This window comes from Leptonychotes weddellii, chromosome 13 (assembly GCF_054177405.1).
Source record: "Leptonychotes weddellii isolate Sample4059 chromosome 13, ASM5417740v2, whole genome shotgun sequence".
Lineage (NCBI taxonomy): Eukaryota > Metazoa > Chordata > Mammalia > Carnivora > Phocidae > Leptonychotes > Leptonychotes weddellii.
In genome coordinates this window covers 74,957,918-74,972,181 of record NC_138381.1, presented here as the reverse complement: position 1 = coordinate 74,972,181, position 14,264 = coordinate 74,957,918, and the positions used below count along the sequence as shown (strand labels likewise).

The window sequence follows — 14,264 nt, the reverse complement described above, 5'->3', positions numbered from 1 at the left end:
CCAGGTTTCTTTGGCAAAAGAAATAGCACTTTCTATTCCAAAAACCACCTACATGTGAGTGAGTGATACTTAGAACCCTATTTTACAGTTGAGTAAAAGCTCAGTCTCATTAGTGTTTGATAAAATACTCTGAAAATGTTGCCTTTTTCTCGTTATTATGCCCCCGTCTGTCATAAGAGATTTGGTAATAATTGATGGTTAAGGGAGAACGAAAGCGCAGAGGAAAGGACTCGTCAGACTCCAAAAACATCGACCTGATAATAACATTCTGAATTTCTGTTGTCTGGATGCAGATAACAATAATCTCTAAATTCATGTAAGCAAACCGCAAAGCCTTCTCTTGGGATTTTCCCAGGTCTTTTCTATCCTTAAGTGTGGTCCCTGACAACTGTACATCTGAGTAGTTTGACAACTCTCAAGTGTTAGGTATATGTGATGTGAGCCGTGTTGAGATACATGAGGTGTGTGGTATGCCCTATGGGTTAGCTCAACCAAGAGGAAGTGTTTGTGGAGGGTGGCTTCTTTTCAGTTGCTTCCCCTTTTCTGGTTTTATCATTTTTCTTTTAGTAGAACATTAAATGGGAAGTGGGGTGATAAACTGCAGACATCTTCTTTGGGTCAGTTGATGGTAAATGTTGCCTTTCCTGCCCGGAGAATTATCCAGAAGGCTCATCTCCTGCTCCTTGCAATTAGCCTCTTTATTAGGGGTGGGACCCAGTGGCCTCAGCCTTCTCTTTGGCCCAAATCTGCCATTTGGCTTTGGTTTTGGTCTCAGCCTCTGGAAACCCAAGTAGTCATATGACTACTTCAACATCGTTTCTGGCCTCTCTGAACTTGTATGCTATCATGAATGTGGGATTACATAAGTAACCATGGTCTCCAGTCAGAGCATAGATGTCGGCGGTGTGAATGAGGCTTGTTATTGCAATGTTGTCAATACGTTAATACTCACTTTTGAATGTAGGTGAGCGTTCTAGTTGTAACTGGAATGAAAAAAGTCTCCTTAGGTTCTTTATATGTTGAAATTTTATCAGTAGTTTAAATACACATTTAGGGGCGCCTGGGTGGCTCAGTCGGTTAAGTGACTGCCTTTGGCTCAGGTCATGATCCTGGAGTCCTGGGATCGAGTCCTGCATCGGGCTCCCTGCTCAGCAGGGAGTCTGCTTCTCCCTCTGACCCTCCCCCCTCTCATGTGCTCTCTCTCTCTCTCATTCTCTCTCTCTCAAATAAATAAATAAAATCTTAAAAAAATAAAATAAGTACACATTTAGATTTATAACTAAAGTGAAATGATTGAAACGATTTTATTTTCCAAAATAATAACTAAGAACTCTCAAAAAATTTAATAAAAAAATTGATGGACAGACTATTAGGAGAGATTTTTGGTGACTAGGTAATAATTTGAATAAGAATAAAAGGCCTAGGAGCTCCTGGATGGTTCAGTAGGTTGAGCTTGATTTCAGCTCAAGTTATGATCTCAGGGTCGAATCAAGGCCCGTGTCAGGATCCATGCTCAGTGGGGAGCCTGCTTGAGATTTTCTCCCTCTCCCTCTGCCCCTCTACCACCTCTCTTTCTCTCTCTAAAATAAGTATAATTTTTTTTTAGAAGAATAAAGGCCTAAAGATTTTAGAAATTTAAAATATGAGTGAAGAAAATCTGTAACTTACTCTTGAAAATATTCAGAAAGTATCTTCAAGCAGTATGCAGAGCTTTAGTTTATGGGATCATTTCTGTGAAATTACATCATCATCATCAACTCAGTTTTCAAGTACAGAATTTGAGGAGGACATGTCTTTACTATGTTGATATAGTATCTAGAAGAAAGGAAAATTTGATAATTTGATGGCAACATCACTATCAACAGTGCCCAGTTCTGGCAAAGCAGCCAAAAGTATCTTAGCTCTTTCTACCTTTGAACCGTTTAAAGTGAACATCTAATTAATATCCAGATGTTCAGTGCAGCAATCACAGGGACAATCCTAAGGAATCAATGTTCATATATTATAAAAATCAAACTTTAAAATCTGATTAGTAAACTACAGTAATAAAATTGAAATAACAAACCATTGGAAAATCTTCAGATTTTTTCTTGGCAGTGGCAATAGATTTTTTCTATGGCAGTGATATTGGGCTGTGGTTATTGATTTTAGCACTCAGCCATTTGGCCAAATGTTCATTTGGTGTGTATTGTGTATGGTATGTATGTGTATTCACATAATATAAAATTAACTTTTTTTTTTAAGATTTATTTATTTATTTTAGGCAGAAAGATCATGAGCGTGAGGGACTGAGGGAGAGGGAGGGAGAGTCTTAGTCGACTTCATGCTGAGCACGGAGCCCAGCATGGGGCTTGATCTCACAACCTAAGCCGAAACCAAAAGTTGGATGCTTAACTGACTGCCACCCAGGCATCCCTAAAATTAACTATTTTAAAGTGAACAACTCGGTGGCATTTAATACACACATAATGTGCATCCACTACCTTTATCTAGGTCCAGATCGCTTGTTATCCCCCCCAAAAGGAAACCCCACACCCATTAAGCAGCAGTTCCCCATTTCCCCCTCCCTCCCAGCTCCTGGCAATTGCCAATCTGCTCCCTGTCTCTGTGGATTCATCTAGTCTGCATATTTCATGTAAATGGAATCCTACAACATATGACATTTTATGTCTGGCTTCTTTCATTTAGCATTATGTTTTTGAGGTTCATCCACATGATAGTAGGCATCAATATTTCACTCTTTTTTATGGCCCAGTAATATTCTGTTGTATGGATATATCACATTTGTTTATCCACTCATCAGCTGATGGACGTTGGGGTTGCTTTTACCCGTTGGCTAGTGTGAATAGTGCTACAATGAACACAGATAGTCTGAGTCTCTGTTTTCGATTCTTGCAGTATATACCTAAGAGGAGAATTGCTGGGTAATATGGTTATTCTATGTTTAACTTCTTGTGGGACCACCAAACTGACTTCCCTCCTGTTATTCTTCATACCCAGGATGTGTGCACAACTGTGGCCTGCTGAGCCAGAAATTCATAGTTTCTTTGATTGGCTCCCAAAATAACCAAGGTGTGGTAACACCGTGTCATTGGCATGATCAGATTCCAGAGACCTTTGCCAGGATTCCTTTGCAGTTGTCCTTGTACGTGGGCAAATCTGCTGAAGACAAACCAAAACATCTGTGTTGGGAGGAACTTAACCTGACCTTGATTGTGCTGGCTTACTGGGGACATTCATCTGTGCATTCATCAAATAGTTATTCAGCATGTAGTGTTTATCTGGAACCAAATAGGCAAAAATCTCTGCCTCAAGAAGCTTACATTCCAGTGTCAGGAGACAGACAATAGACAATAAAAATAATAAGTAGGGGCAGTCAGAGAAAGCCACACAAATTTATTAGCCCGTGGTTGTTTATAATTCTCTTTATATTTAAAAAAATTTCTGTTGTGACTGTCATTATGTTCTGTAGTTTATTTGCTTTCTTTTTCTTAGACACACATCTCTGACAAGATTTGTCTTTTTACTTTTTTCACAGAACCAGCTTTTAGTTTTTTAGTTGTCTCAGTTATTTGTTATTTCGTTGATTTCTGCCCTGATAGTTATTATTTCCTTCTTGTTTCTTTTAGTTGATTCTGCTGCTCCTTTTCCAGTGTTTCAGGTTGAATGCTTGGCTCCTACCTTTTTTAACCTTCCTTGTTTCCTGACAAATGTATATAAAGCTATATGTTTCCCTTTAAATTAGTGCTTTTTGCTGTGTCCCACCGGTTTTGACATGTGCTGTTTTCATTATCACTCAGTTTTACACATTCCAAAAGTCATTTAGCAATGTGTTATTTGGTTTCCAAATAGTTTTAAAATCCATCTTTAAAAACTGCATTTTTCATTTCGTTGAAATGCAGTTGGAGGACCTAGTCTGTATCATATTGATCATTGAAGCAATTCATGTCTGCTTTTGTACATGTTCCATGTGCATCTTAAAAGAATGTGCATTCAGGGCTGGGTGTTGAATTCTCTATATGTCTGTTAGCTCAAGGTAGGCCCTCTCTAAGGAAGTACATTTGAGCTGAGATCTGAATTCCAAGAAGGAGCCAACTCTCTGAAAATGTAGGAAGAAAGGATCCCAGGCAGAAGAGATAGCAAGTGTAAAGGCCCTGAGGTATCAATAAACTTGGTATGTCCCAGGAGCAGAAAGAGGGCAGTATGAATGGAGTGTAGTGGGCAAAGAAGAGAGTAAAGTGAGCTAAGATCCTGAAAGGAAGTCAGGGGCCAGATCAAGCAGGGCCTCAGAGGCCATGGTATGAACTTTTTATTTTATTTTTATTTTTTAAAAGATTTATTTATTTGAGTGAGAGAGCACGCATGGGGGGCGGTGAGGGGAAGGGGAAGAGGGAGAGAGAGTCCCAGGCAGACTCCCCACTGAGCGTGGAGCCCAGTATGGGGCTTGATCTCATGACCCTGCGATCAGGACCTGAGCTGAAACCAAGAATCAGATGCTTAACCAACTGAGCCACCCAGGTGCCCCATGGACTTTTGATTTTAACTAACACAGTACATTCATTGACCACTTACCAGGTGCTGTGCTAAGCACTTTATATAAGCTGAATGTCAAGTACAAATTGATCTCATTTTATTTTTTTAAAGATTTTATTTATTTATTTATTTGTCAGAGAGAGAGAGAGAGCACAAGCAGGGGGAGCTGCAGGCAGAGGGAGAAGCAGGCTCCCCGCTGAGGAAGGAGCCCAATGTGGGGCTCGATCTCAGGGCCCCAGGATCATGACGTGAGCCGAAGGCAGACGCTTACCCAGTGAGCCGCCCAGGCGTCCCTGATCTCATTTTATACAATGGAGGAATCATTTTGATATTAAAAGTACCTTAGTGATCATATTTAGCCCTGTCCTTTCCTTTTGTAAATAAGAAAACTGAGATGAAGTCTCGACGGTTCTCACAGCTAGTTGTTTGCAGCCCGGGCTCTGGACATCCTGTCTCTTTGATAGATAAGCTCCTAAAAAGGAGGACTCCGTTTTTATATAATTTCATTGAAATTTTATTGAAAGGAATCTTATCTTGTTAGGAACACCTCTGTAAAACAAAAATCACTTTCACCCATACTGTGTGCTGATTTTGTACATCTAGATTTTTACTGATTGGATTTATTTCCAGTAAGTGCCCCACAGGGACTCCTTCCTCTCCTGAAACATTCTGCTCACTCTAATTTTACCCCTCTGCTTCAGGTTGACATTTGGATGTGTTTCTGTGAGGCAGCAGCTTCACCGCCCTTTATTCTCCGGGGGGCCACCTTCATTTCCAGAACGACCCATCCCAGCCCTTTTTTGATGAGGCCTCTGTGGCACATTCAAAAGCCTCCACATCACAGAGATACTCGGTAATTACCCGCAGGCGCTGCCTGGCTGCATGCGGGGTTTCCCACCTCACCGTCCTTTGAGGCCAAGCCACTTTGCTCTCCTGGCGCCCCGGGAGCAAATGTGGATGTACCCTGAGCAAGCAAAGCCTAATCTAGGTGCTGTGCCAGGCAGTCCTCACATCGAATGGCCACAGTGCACATTTGACGCCTGCCGGCCTAGGAGCCTGACTCAACAGAGGGTGCCATTGTGAACCTTGTCCTGGAGTGCTTTATCTTAAGTTGAAGGTAGAGTTATTCCCATCAGAAAAGGAGACGTTTTTTTCCCTGATGGTGGATGGCAAAGTCAATGCCTCAGGCAAGGTCAGTGCCTGAGTTCCACGGTAAGAAAGCCAAAGATAAGATTTATATCCACCAAACACGGGCTTATCCCTTCTTCCTTGCAAATCCTTGCAGTTACAGTTCTTCTGGCTTGCTGGCCCTGCTGGGGATCTCCACTGGAATATTTTCTTACAAGACACATATTAGGGGCGCCTGGGTGGCTCAGTCGTTAAGTGTCTGCCTTCCGCTCGGATCATGATCCCAGTTTCCTGGGATCGAGCCCCAAGTCGGGCTTCCTGCTCGGCGGGAAGCCTGCTTCTCCCTCTCCCACTCCCCTTGCTTATGTTCCCTCTCTCGCTGCCTCTCTCTCTCTGTCAAATAAATTAAAAAAAAAAAAAATCTTAAAAAAAGAAAAGACACATTATTATGCTTTTGGAGGGTATGAGGAAATCTGAACAGCAATCTGGCCTCAGCCTTCATTTGAGACTCAGATGAAAAGAATGTCTAAACGCTGCAAAGAAAGTATATATTTTTAATGCTATAAAGAAATATCTACATGGGGCACCTGGGTGGCTCAGTTGTTAAGTGTCTGCCTTTGGCTCAGGTCATGATCCCAGGGTCCTGGGCTTGAGCCCTGCATTGGGCTCCCTGCTCCGCGGGAAGCCTGCTTCTCCTTCTCCCACTCCCCCTGCTTATGTTCCCTCTCTCGCTATGTCTCTCTCTGTCAAATAAATAAATAAAATCTTAAAAAAATATATATCTACAAAATATAAAAATCACACAGTTGCCTATGCATTATTTTTGTTTTTGTTTTTGGCAATTTAAAAAATTGTGGTAAATATACATAACAGATTTTATTTTAACTTTTTAGTTGTACATTTCAGTGGCATTAAGTATATTTACAATGTTGGGCAACCATCATTGCCATCCATCTCTAGAACTTTTTCATCATCTCAAATAGAAGCTCTGTACCCATTAAACACTTTCCATTTCCCTCTTCTGCTAGTGTCTGATAACCTGCTTTCTGTCCCTATGGATTTGCCCTTTCTGGATATTTCATGTAAATGGAATGATACCGTATGTGGCTTTTTGTGTCTGACTTCTTTCACTTAGCATCATGTTTTCAAGGTTCATCCATGTTGTAGAATGTATCAGAACTTTATCCCATTTTATGGCCAAAGAATATTCCATTGCATATATATATCCTATTTTGTTTATCCACTCATCTGTTGGTGGACACTGGGCTGTTATCATCTTTTGGCGATTGTCAGTGGACATTTATGTACAGGTAGCTATTTGAGTCCCTGCTTTCGATTCTTTTGGGCATATACCTTGAAGTGGAATAACTGGATGCTATGGAAATTTCACATTTAAGTATTTGGAGAACCATCAAGCCCATGCATTACATCTTATATTCAAAATATATTTGTCACAATTAAAAATAAAGAAGGGAGGGGTGCCTGGGTAGCTCAGTTGGTTAAGTGTCTGCCTTCGGCTCAGGCCATGTTCCTGGGGTCCTGGGATCGAGCCCTTCATCTGGCTCTCTGCTCAGCGGGGTGTCTGCTTCTCCCTCTGCCTTTGACCTTCCCCACTGCTTATGCTCTCTCTCTCTCAAATAAATAAATAAAATCTTTTTTTTTAAAAGATTATTTATTTATTTATTTGACAGAGACACGGCGAGAGAGGGAACACAAGCAGGGGGAGCAGGAGAGGGAGAAGCAGGCTTCCTGCTGAGCAGGGAGCCTGATGCGGGGCTTGATCCCAGGACCCTGGGACCATGACCTGAGCCGAAGGCAGACGCTTAATGACTGAGCTACCCAGGCGCCCCTAAATTTTTAAAAAAACATAAAAAGAAAGAAGGAGATGTATTTGGTAGGGCTGTCATAACAAAGCACTACAGACACCACAGACAGGGTGGTTTAAGCAATAGAAATCTGTTTCCTCAAATTCTAGAGGCTGAAAGTCTAAGATCTAGGTGTCAGCTTCTCTCCTTGTCTACTCCCATAACTTCACATGATTTTCCCTCTGCACCAGTGTCCTAATCTCCTCTTTTTAGAAGGACACCAGTCAGATTGGATTAGAGCTCATTTTACCTTAATTACCTCATTGAAGACTACATCCCCAAATCCAGTCATGTTCTGAGATAACGGGGGTTAGGACTTCAACATATGCATCCGTGGGCGTGAGGGGGCAAAATTCAGCCCATAACAGTGGGCAGAGAGCCAGCCATACCATAGGCCATTTCTTCATTGACTTCCCCAAACCATGGTAGAGAAAAATCGAAAAGATGGTTTTTAATATTGATTTTTGGATTTCAGGAAATGCCGTTGACCTTTTCTGATATCTTTCAATTGATTTGTCATTATCCATGGCATATTCCAATGAGGAATGAGGCGGCCCTTCTTTGTCTTCCTTTTTTTTTTTTAAGGATTTTTATTTATTAGGGACACCTGGGTGGCTCAGTGGTTAAGCATCTGCCTTTGGCTCAGTTCATGATCCCAGAGTCCTGGGATCAAGTCCTGCATCAGGCTCCTTGCTCAGCAGGGATCCTGCTTCTCCCTCTGCCTGCCGCTCCCCCTGCTGTGCTCTCTCTCTCTTTGATAAATAAATACATAAAATCTTTAAAAAATATATTTTTATTTATTTGAAAGAGAGAAGTGTGTGAGCATGGGGGGGGAGGGGCAGAGGGAGAGAGAATCTCAAGCAGATTCTCCACTGAGCACAAAGCTGGATGTGGGGCTCGATCTCGCAACCCTAAGATCAGGACCTGAGCCAAGACCAAGAGTCAGCACTTAACCGACTGAGCCACCCAGGCACCTCTTCTTTGTTTTCTTAAATGTACATTCAGGATTAAAGGTTTTTAACAAATACTATCTTTGCTGGAAAAAAAAAAAGAGCTCTAACTAAAGTCTCACATTCTCCTTAAGGAAAAATGTTATGCAGATGTGTTCTGTCTTGAACATCTCTCAGTATCATTTGCTATCCTTCTTTGGCATCATTTTAAGTTACTGCATGCAGCTCTGTTATATGAGTGTGCCATAATTTATTGGACCAACCCTCTTTTGTTGGACCTAAAGGAATTTAACAAAATTCTTTCTTGGATTCTTTCTTTTCTTCCTGTCACCACCACCAAATTAGTAGTCCAGGTTGCTTACTGAATCAGTCCTCTGTGATCCCGACGGGTTTCCCTCCTGTCAACATCCTCATGGCTTCCTGAAGGATGTTCTTTTTTTTTTTAAGATTTAAGATTTTTTGAGATTTTATTTATTTTTGAGAGAAAGAGAAAGAGTGAGCATGCACACAAGCAGGGGGAGCTGCAGGCAGACGGAGAAGCAGGCTCCCCGCTGAGCAAGGAGCCCAATGTAGGACTCGATCCCAGGACTCTGAGATCATGACCTGAGCCTAAGGCAGACGCTTAACCGACTGAGCCACCCAGGCGCCCCTGCCTGAAGGATGTTCTTAAGTCACCACTTTCCTTGTGTCCCCTTTCAGCCCAAGAATGGCTCCATCTTGACTTTGCAATTGGTCCAAACACTTCCGCCTTTTTTTCCCCCCAGGATTTTCTGCACATCAGTCTCTTTTCATCTTCATCTACTTTCTTCCCATTCTAGGGAGTCAGCCAGGTCTACCAGTAATTTGAGCACATACCGTACTCATTTCTTTCTGGGCCTGGCTTGTGCTGCTGTTCCTTCAAGAGGGCGTCTTCTCCTCCTGCCAGACGATGTGTCCGGCCTCTTCATCTGGGGGACCCGCTCGTGTCTCGAGAGCTTCACAAAACCCCCTGTGGTTACTCTTGCCTATACGGATTTTGCCTTTCTTTGCACTTTTGGTTATGAGATGGGCCCACACAGTTCACGAAGCAGTAAGAAAACAAGGCTTTGTCCTTCCCTGGATAGACTTAGAAGACAAGGGCCGTGTTGTAAATGTCCCCATCACACTGGTCGTCTGACAGTTCTTGGAACACGCTCACTTGTTTTCCCACTTCAGTGTTTGCACTTGCTGTCCCTCTGTTCCCCCAGCTCATCACAGCCAGCTCCTTCCTGACGTTCGGATCTAGCTTAAATGCCACCTCGTCGGAGAGGCCATCCCTGACCCCTATCAGAAGTAACCCCATTGTTTCTGTCATGGCATGCTGCTTGTTTTTCTTATACCCTTTACCCCAAGCTGTTCTCATCTCATTTCTTTATACATTGCTTGCCCATTTTCCCCACTGCACCTAACCTCTTGGAGAGCCTGGCTTGTTCACTTATTTATCCCTAGGACCTGCACAGTGCCAGGATGCTCAGTAAATGTTTGCTGAGTGAATTAATGAAATTAGATGGAATGGGGGCAGAGAAGGGGGACAGGGACGTGGAGACTGTCACTTGGATTTCTGGTTTGGGAGATTGAGCTGATGGGAATACTACTAACTGAGCTTGGGATTTCTGGAGGAGCACCTGTGGGTGAGGTAGAGCAGAGGGAGTGATTTCTCCTTTGTACTCATTTGATTTGCCTCTAAACTATTTAAATGGACTATTTAGAGGTGGTTAAATATATGGGCCTGGAGTCTAGGAGTGATACTAAGGCACCATCCAAATAACAGTAATAGCTAGCATAGTTAGACATATGGTTAAAACTTTAAAGAATAACAATAGCTAACATTTTTAAAAAGATTTATTTATTTTAGAGAGAGCGCAAGTGGGACAGAGGGAGAGGGAGAGAATCTTTTTTTTAATTTTAAAAAGATTTTATTTATTTATTTGAGGGAGAGAGCACAGACACAAGCGGGGGGAGGGGCAGAGAGAGAAGCAGACTCCCCGCTAAGCAGGGAGTCTGATGGGGGGCTCGATCCCAGGACCCTGAGATCCAGGCCTGAGCCAAAGGCAGGCGCTTAACCAACTAAGCCACCCAGGTGCCCCAAGAGAGAATTTTAAGCAGACTCCGAGCTGAGCCTGGAGCCCGACCTGGGGCTCAATCTCATGCCCCTGAGATCATGACCTGAGCTGAAATCAAGAGTTGGACACTTAACCAACTGTGCCACCCAGGCACCCCCAATTAGCTAACATTTATTGAGTGCTTACTCTGTAACAGGCAGTGAGCAAAGTACTCTACATGCATTTACACTTACAACAATTAAGACTTAAAACAACGCTTAGACACACAGATGCAACTGAGGATTCTAAGCATTAGATAAGCTGCCTGAGGCCACTTAGCTAATTAGTGACTCAGGATTTGACTCTAGGTGGTCAGTTTCCAGAGTCTCTTTCTCACTGCACCACCATGCTGGAATAGGCACGTAATGGGCCCCAAACCAAGATGAGTCCTTTGCCTTTGAGGAGCTTATTTTTTGCTTGGGGAAATAAAATATAACTCATAACTTACTATACTCAACAGGCTTACATTAAGCACTCATCCAAGCCTCAAGTGTGGCAATTATTTCGTTAAAATGGCCAGTCAGTATTGGGTACCTCCTCCGCTGATTCCAGAAGATTCAGTCTCATGCGACCTTGACAATTAAGAGGAACTAAGGATGTTAGGAATGCAAAATCCTCTCCATGGATCATCATTTATTTTGGAAACATAATTTATAACCCCTTATAACCCGACTAGAAAAGAGGAAACTGAAAGATCACAGTAAAAACCAAAGAAAATAGTGATGTCTAGATCTCTTCAAAAGAGAGCAGAAGGAGTGAGTCAGGGGACATTTGGGATTCCCAGAATGATGACTGCATGGGATTAGAATATGTGTTAAGAAGTATATAAGCAGCAGGAAGTGAAACCACATCCAGTGCACCCATTGACTAATTTGAATAAAAGGGGGTGGTGATCCCAGTTTCTCATGGGTTCTATCTAGGAGACAGGGCTTTGTGTAGACAATGACTGTGCAGAAGCCAAGCCAAACCTCTTAATTTTTCAGGGTGGCTGGTTGGCCTGGAATTAGGAGTGCTTTAATCACCTCCTCTTCACCCCATTGTGAGGGAAGGATTTCTACCCTAAAGTCATGGAGATGGCCAAATGCATGACACCCAACACTAGACAAGTGAAATTGGTAGCAGTTTATTAGTCACATAATCATAGCTCCGGGGCAGAGTGAACAACCAAAGGTGGTAGGATTTCGGCTCAGGTGGGAGGCAGGCGTGCTTTGCGGTATCAAGAAGGTGAGGCGCCCTGTGGTTCCCACAGGAGGACATGATTGTCTTTTGGATAATTCCATGGGTGGCAGAGAACTTAAACCCATTACTCAGGGGTCAGCAGTAAGTGCCTCTGCTCCATTCGCTAAAGAAGGTACTTGTCCAGGTGACCTTTTCCAGGGGAGTAGGTTGGGGAGAAAAACTTGCAGTTAAGCTGTTCTAGACCCTCCTGATTTCAACAGATGTCAAGCCAGCCTGTGATATTAGACCTGAGTTTTAGGCCGTACACTATAGGGTGAGATACATCAGCAGCTCTGCTGACTGCCCTTTGTCTCTAGATTTGGCACGTTCCTACCCCTGACCTGGTGAGACCATTAAGTGGTCTCATCTCCACCAACTTGGGACAGGAAACAACTCTAAAAATCAAGGCACCCTAAAGCTTTTCCTTTCTCCTGCGGCTGATCTTTCTGTAACTTCCCAAGATGAAGAGGAGGAGAGAAAAGAGAATCAGTTCATTTCACTGCATATTTGGGGCAAATGTTTCATGGAGTAGGGAAAGACTGAAATAAAATTAAAACTGTTTACCACCACTCCTCATTCATTCTCCATGCAGTGATCAGAACGATCTTTTAAAAACCAAATATAATCTTACCAGGCTGCTACTTAAAACACTTCCATGGCTGTCCATTGGTCTTAGGATAAGGACAAACTCCTTGCCATGGCCCGCACAGCCCCATGAAGTCCAGCCCCTGCCTGCCTGTCCAGTCTTATCTCATGCTTTACTTCCCCTTACTATCTATGCAGTAGGCATCCAGGTCTCCTTTAAGTTCCGTAAACCTGCTATGCATTTTCTGCCCCGGGGCCTTCGCACATGCTCATCTTTCTGCCTAGAATGCTCTTCCCTACCCTATTCACCTAGTTATCTAGGACTTACCCTTCAGGTTTTAGCTAAAGGGCTGCATCCTCAAGGAGGACCTCTCTGATCTCCCCAAAATGGTCAAATTCCCCTATTTTAGGTTCTCAGAGAATCCTTTTTCTTCTTCATCATGATCCTCTTCACAAAATGCAAATTTACATTTGAATTATTTGATTAATGTCCATCTCCTCACATCTCCATGACAGCAGCAACCTTATCTATCATTGGTCTCTAGTGAGTGCCTAAGAGAAAACTCCCGTTCCTATTCTCTACTTGTAATACTTCTGGGACCAAATGTTTGTGGAGTTTTCCCACACCAACCAGTTTTCCAACTCTCCAGACACCAACTGAGTGTCCTACAATTCAATTGCATCATTAACTCCTGGTGTTAGCCTAGACCCCATAGGTTGAGGCCTCAATCCCACAAGATTGTCCTCCACTTCAGGTGCCAGTTGCAAGTCCCAGGGTGTCGCCTGTACTTCAGACCAACTGGCTAAGAAATGGGGGTTCCCATAGCCCCCTTCTCAGGTTCAGTCATTTGCCCAAATGGTTCATACAACTCAGGGAAACCTTTGTATTTACTGGTTTATTATAAAGGATATAATGATACAGACGAAGAACCAGATGAAGAGGTACATAGGGCAAGGTCCAAAAGGGTCCTGAGCACAGATGTTTGTCCCTGTGGAGTTGGGGTACAGCACTCTCCTAGCATGTAGATGTGTTCATCAATTCAGAAGCTCTCCACATCTCATAATTGAGACATTTTTAGGGGGACTTCATCACTTGGGCACAATCAGTTGTTAACTCAGTTTCCAACCCCTCTCCATTCTGGAGGATGAGAGAGTGGGGCTCAAAGTTCTAAGCTTCTGATCATGGCTTGGTCTTTCTGGCAACCAGCCCCCATCCTGAAGTTAGGAGCCCACCAAGAGTTGCCTCGTTAGAACACAACACACTCTTATCACCCAGCAAATTCTAAGGGATTTAGGAGCTCTGTGTCAGGAATTGGGAGTAGAGACCGAATATATGTCTTATTATGTCATAGTTCCTCAATGAATATATGTTGAATGAAAGTGTCAATGAATGAATTGTGATTTGGGGATCTCCTGAGAAAAGGAAGTAAAAGGAACACTTCAGTAATCAAATTATACATTATTTTTTATAATAAAAACATTGATATTTTCTTATCAAAACATATTACCTAGTTAAGACATGTACATTGCCAAACTAGAATTAGGAAGTGTTTAAAAACTGGTGCCCTCTGAAGAGAGAAATTCAAGTTCTTTACCAAATCTACATGAAACCAGCTAATGTTACTAGAAAGACATGAAGTAGTGAATACTGGGCAATTACCATATAGAATAATGGATTTAAGTATAAGAAAATAGGTCCTACAAAGTGTGATTCTCCTTGGGATGCCTTTGCTGAGGACATTATTATTTTTTTTATTCTTATGTTAATCCCCATACATTACATCATTAGTTTTAGATGTAGTGTTCCACGATTCATTGTTTGTGCATAACACCCAGTGCTCCATGCAGAATGTGCCCTCCTCAAT

At 42.6% G+C, this 14,264-nt stretch overlaps 1 protein-coding gene across 1 annotated transcript in view; it reads left to right on the top strand.

The window, feature by feature from the left end:
• Nucleotides 1-14,264, top strand: part of IFT81 (intraflagellar transport 81) — a 177,339-nt gene that overhangs the window by 7,375 nt on the left and 155,700 nt on the right. The gene's annotated exons all lie outside the window — the stretch shown is intronic.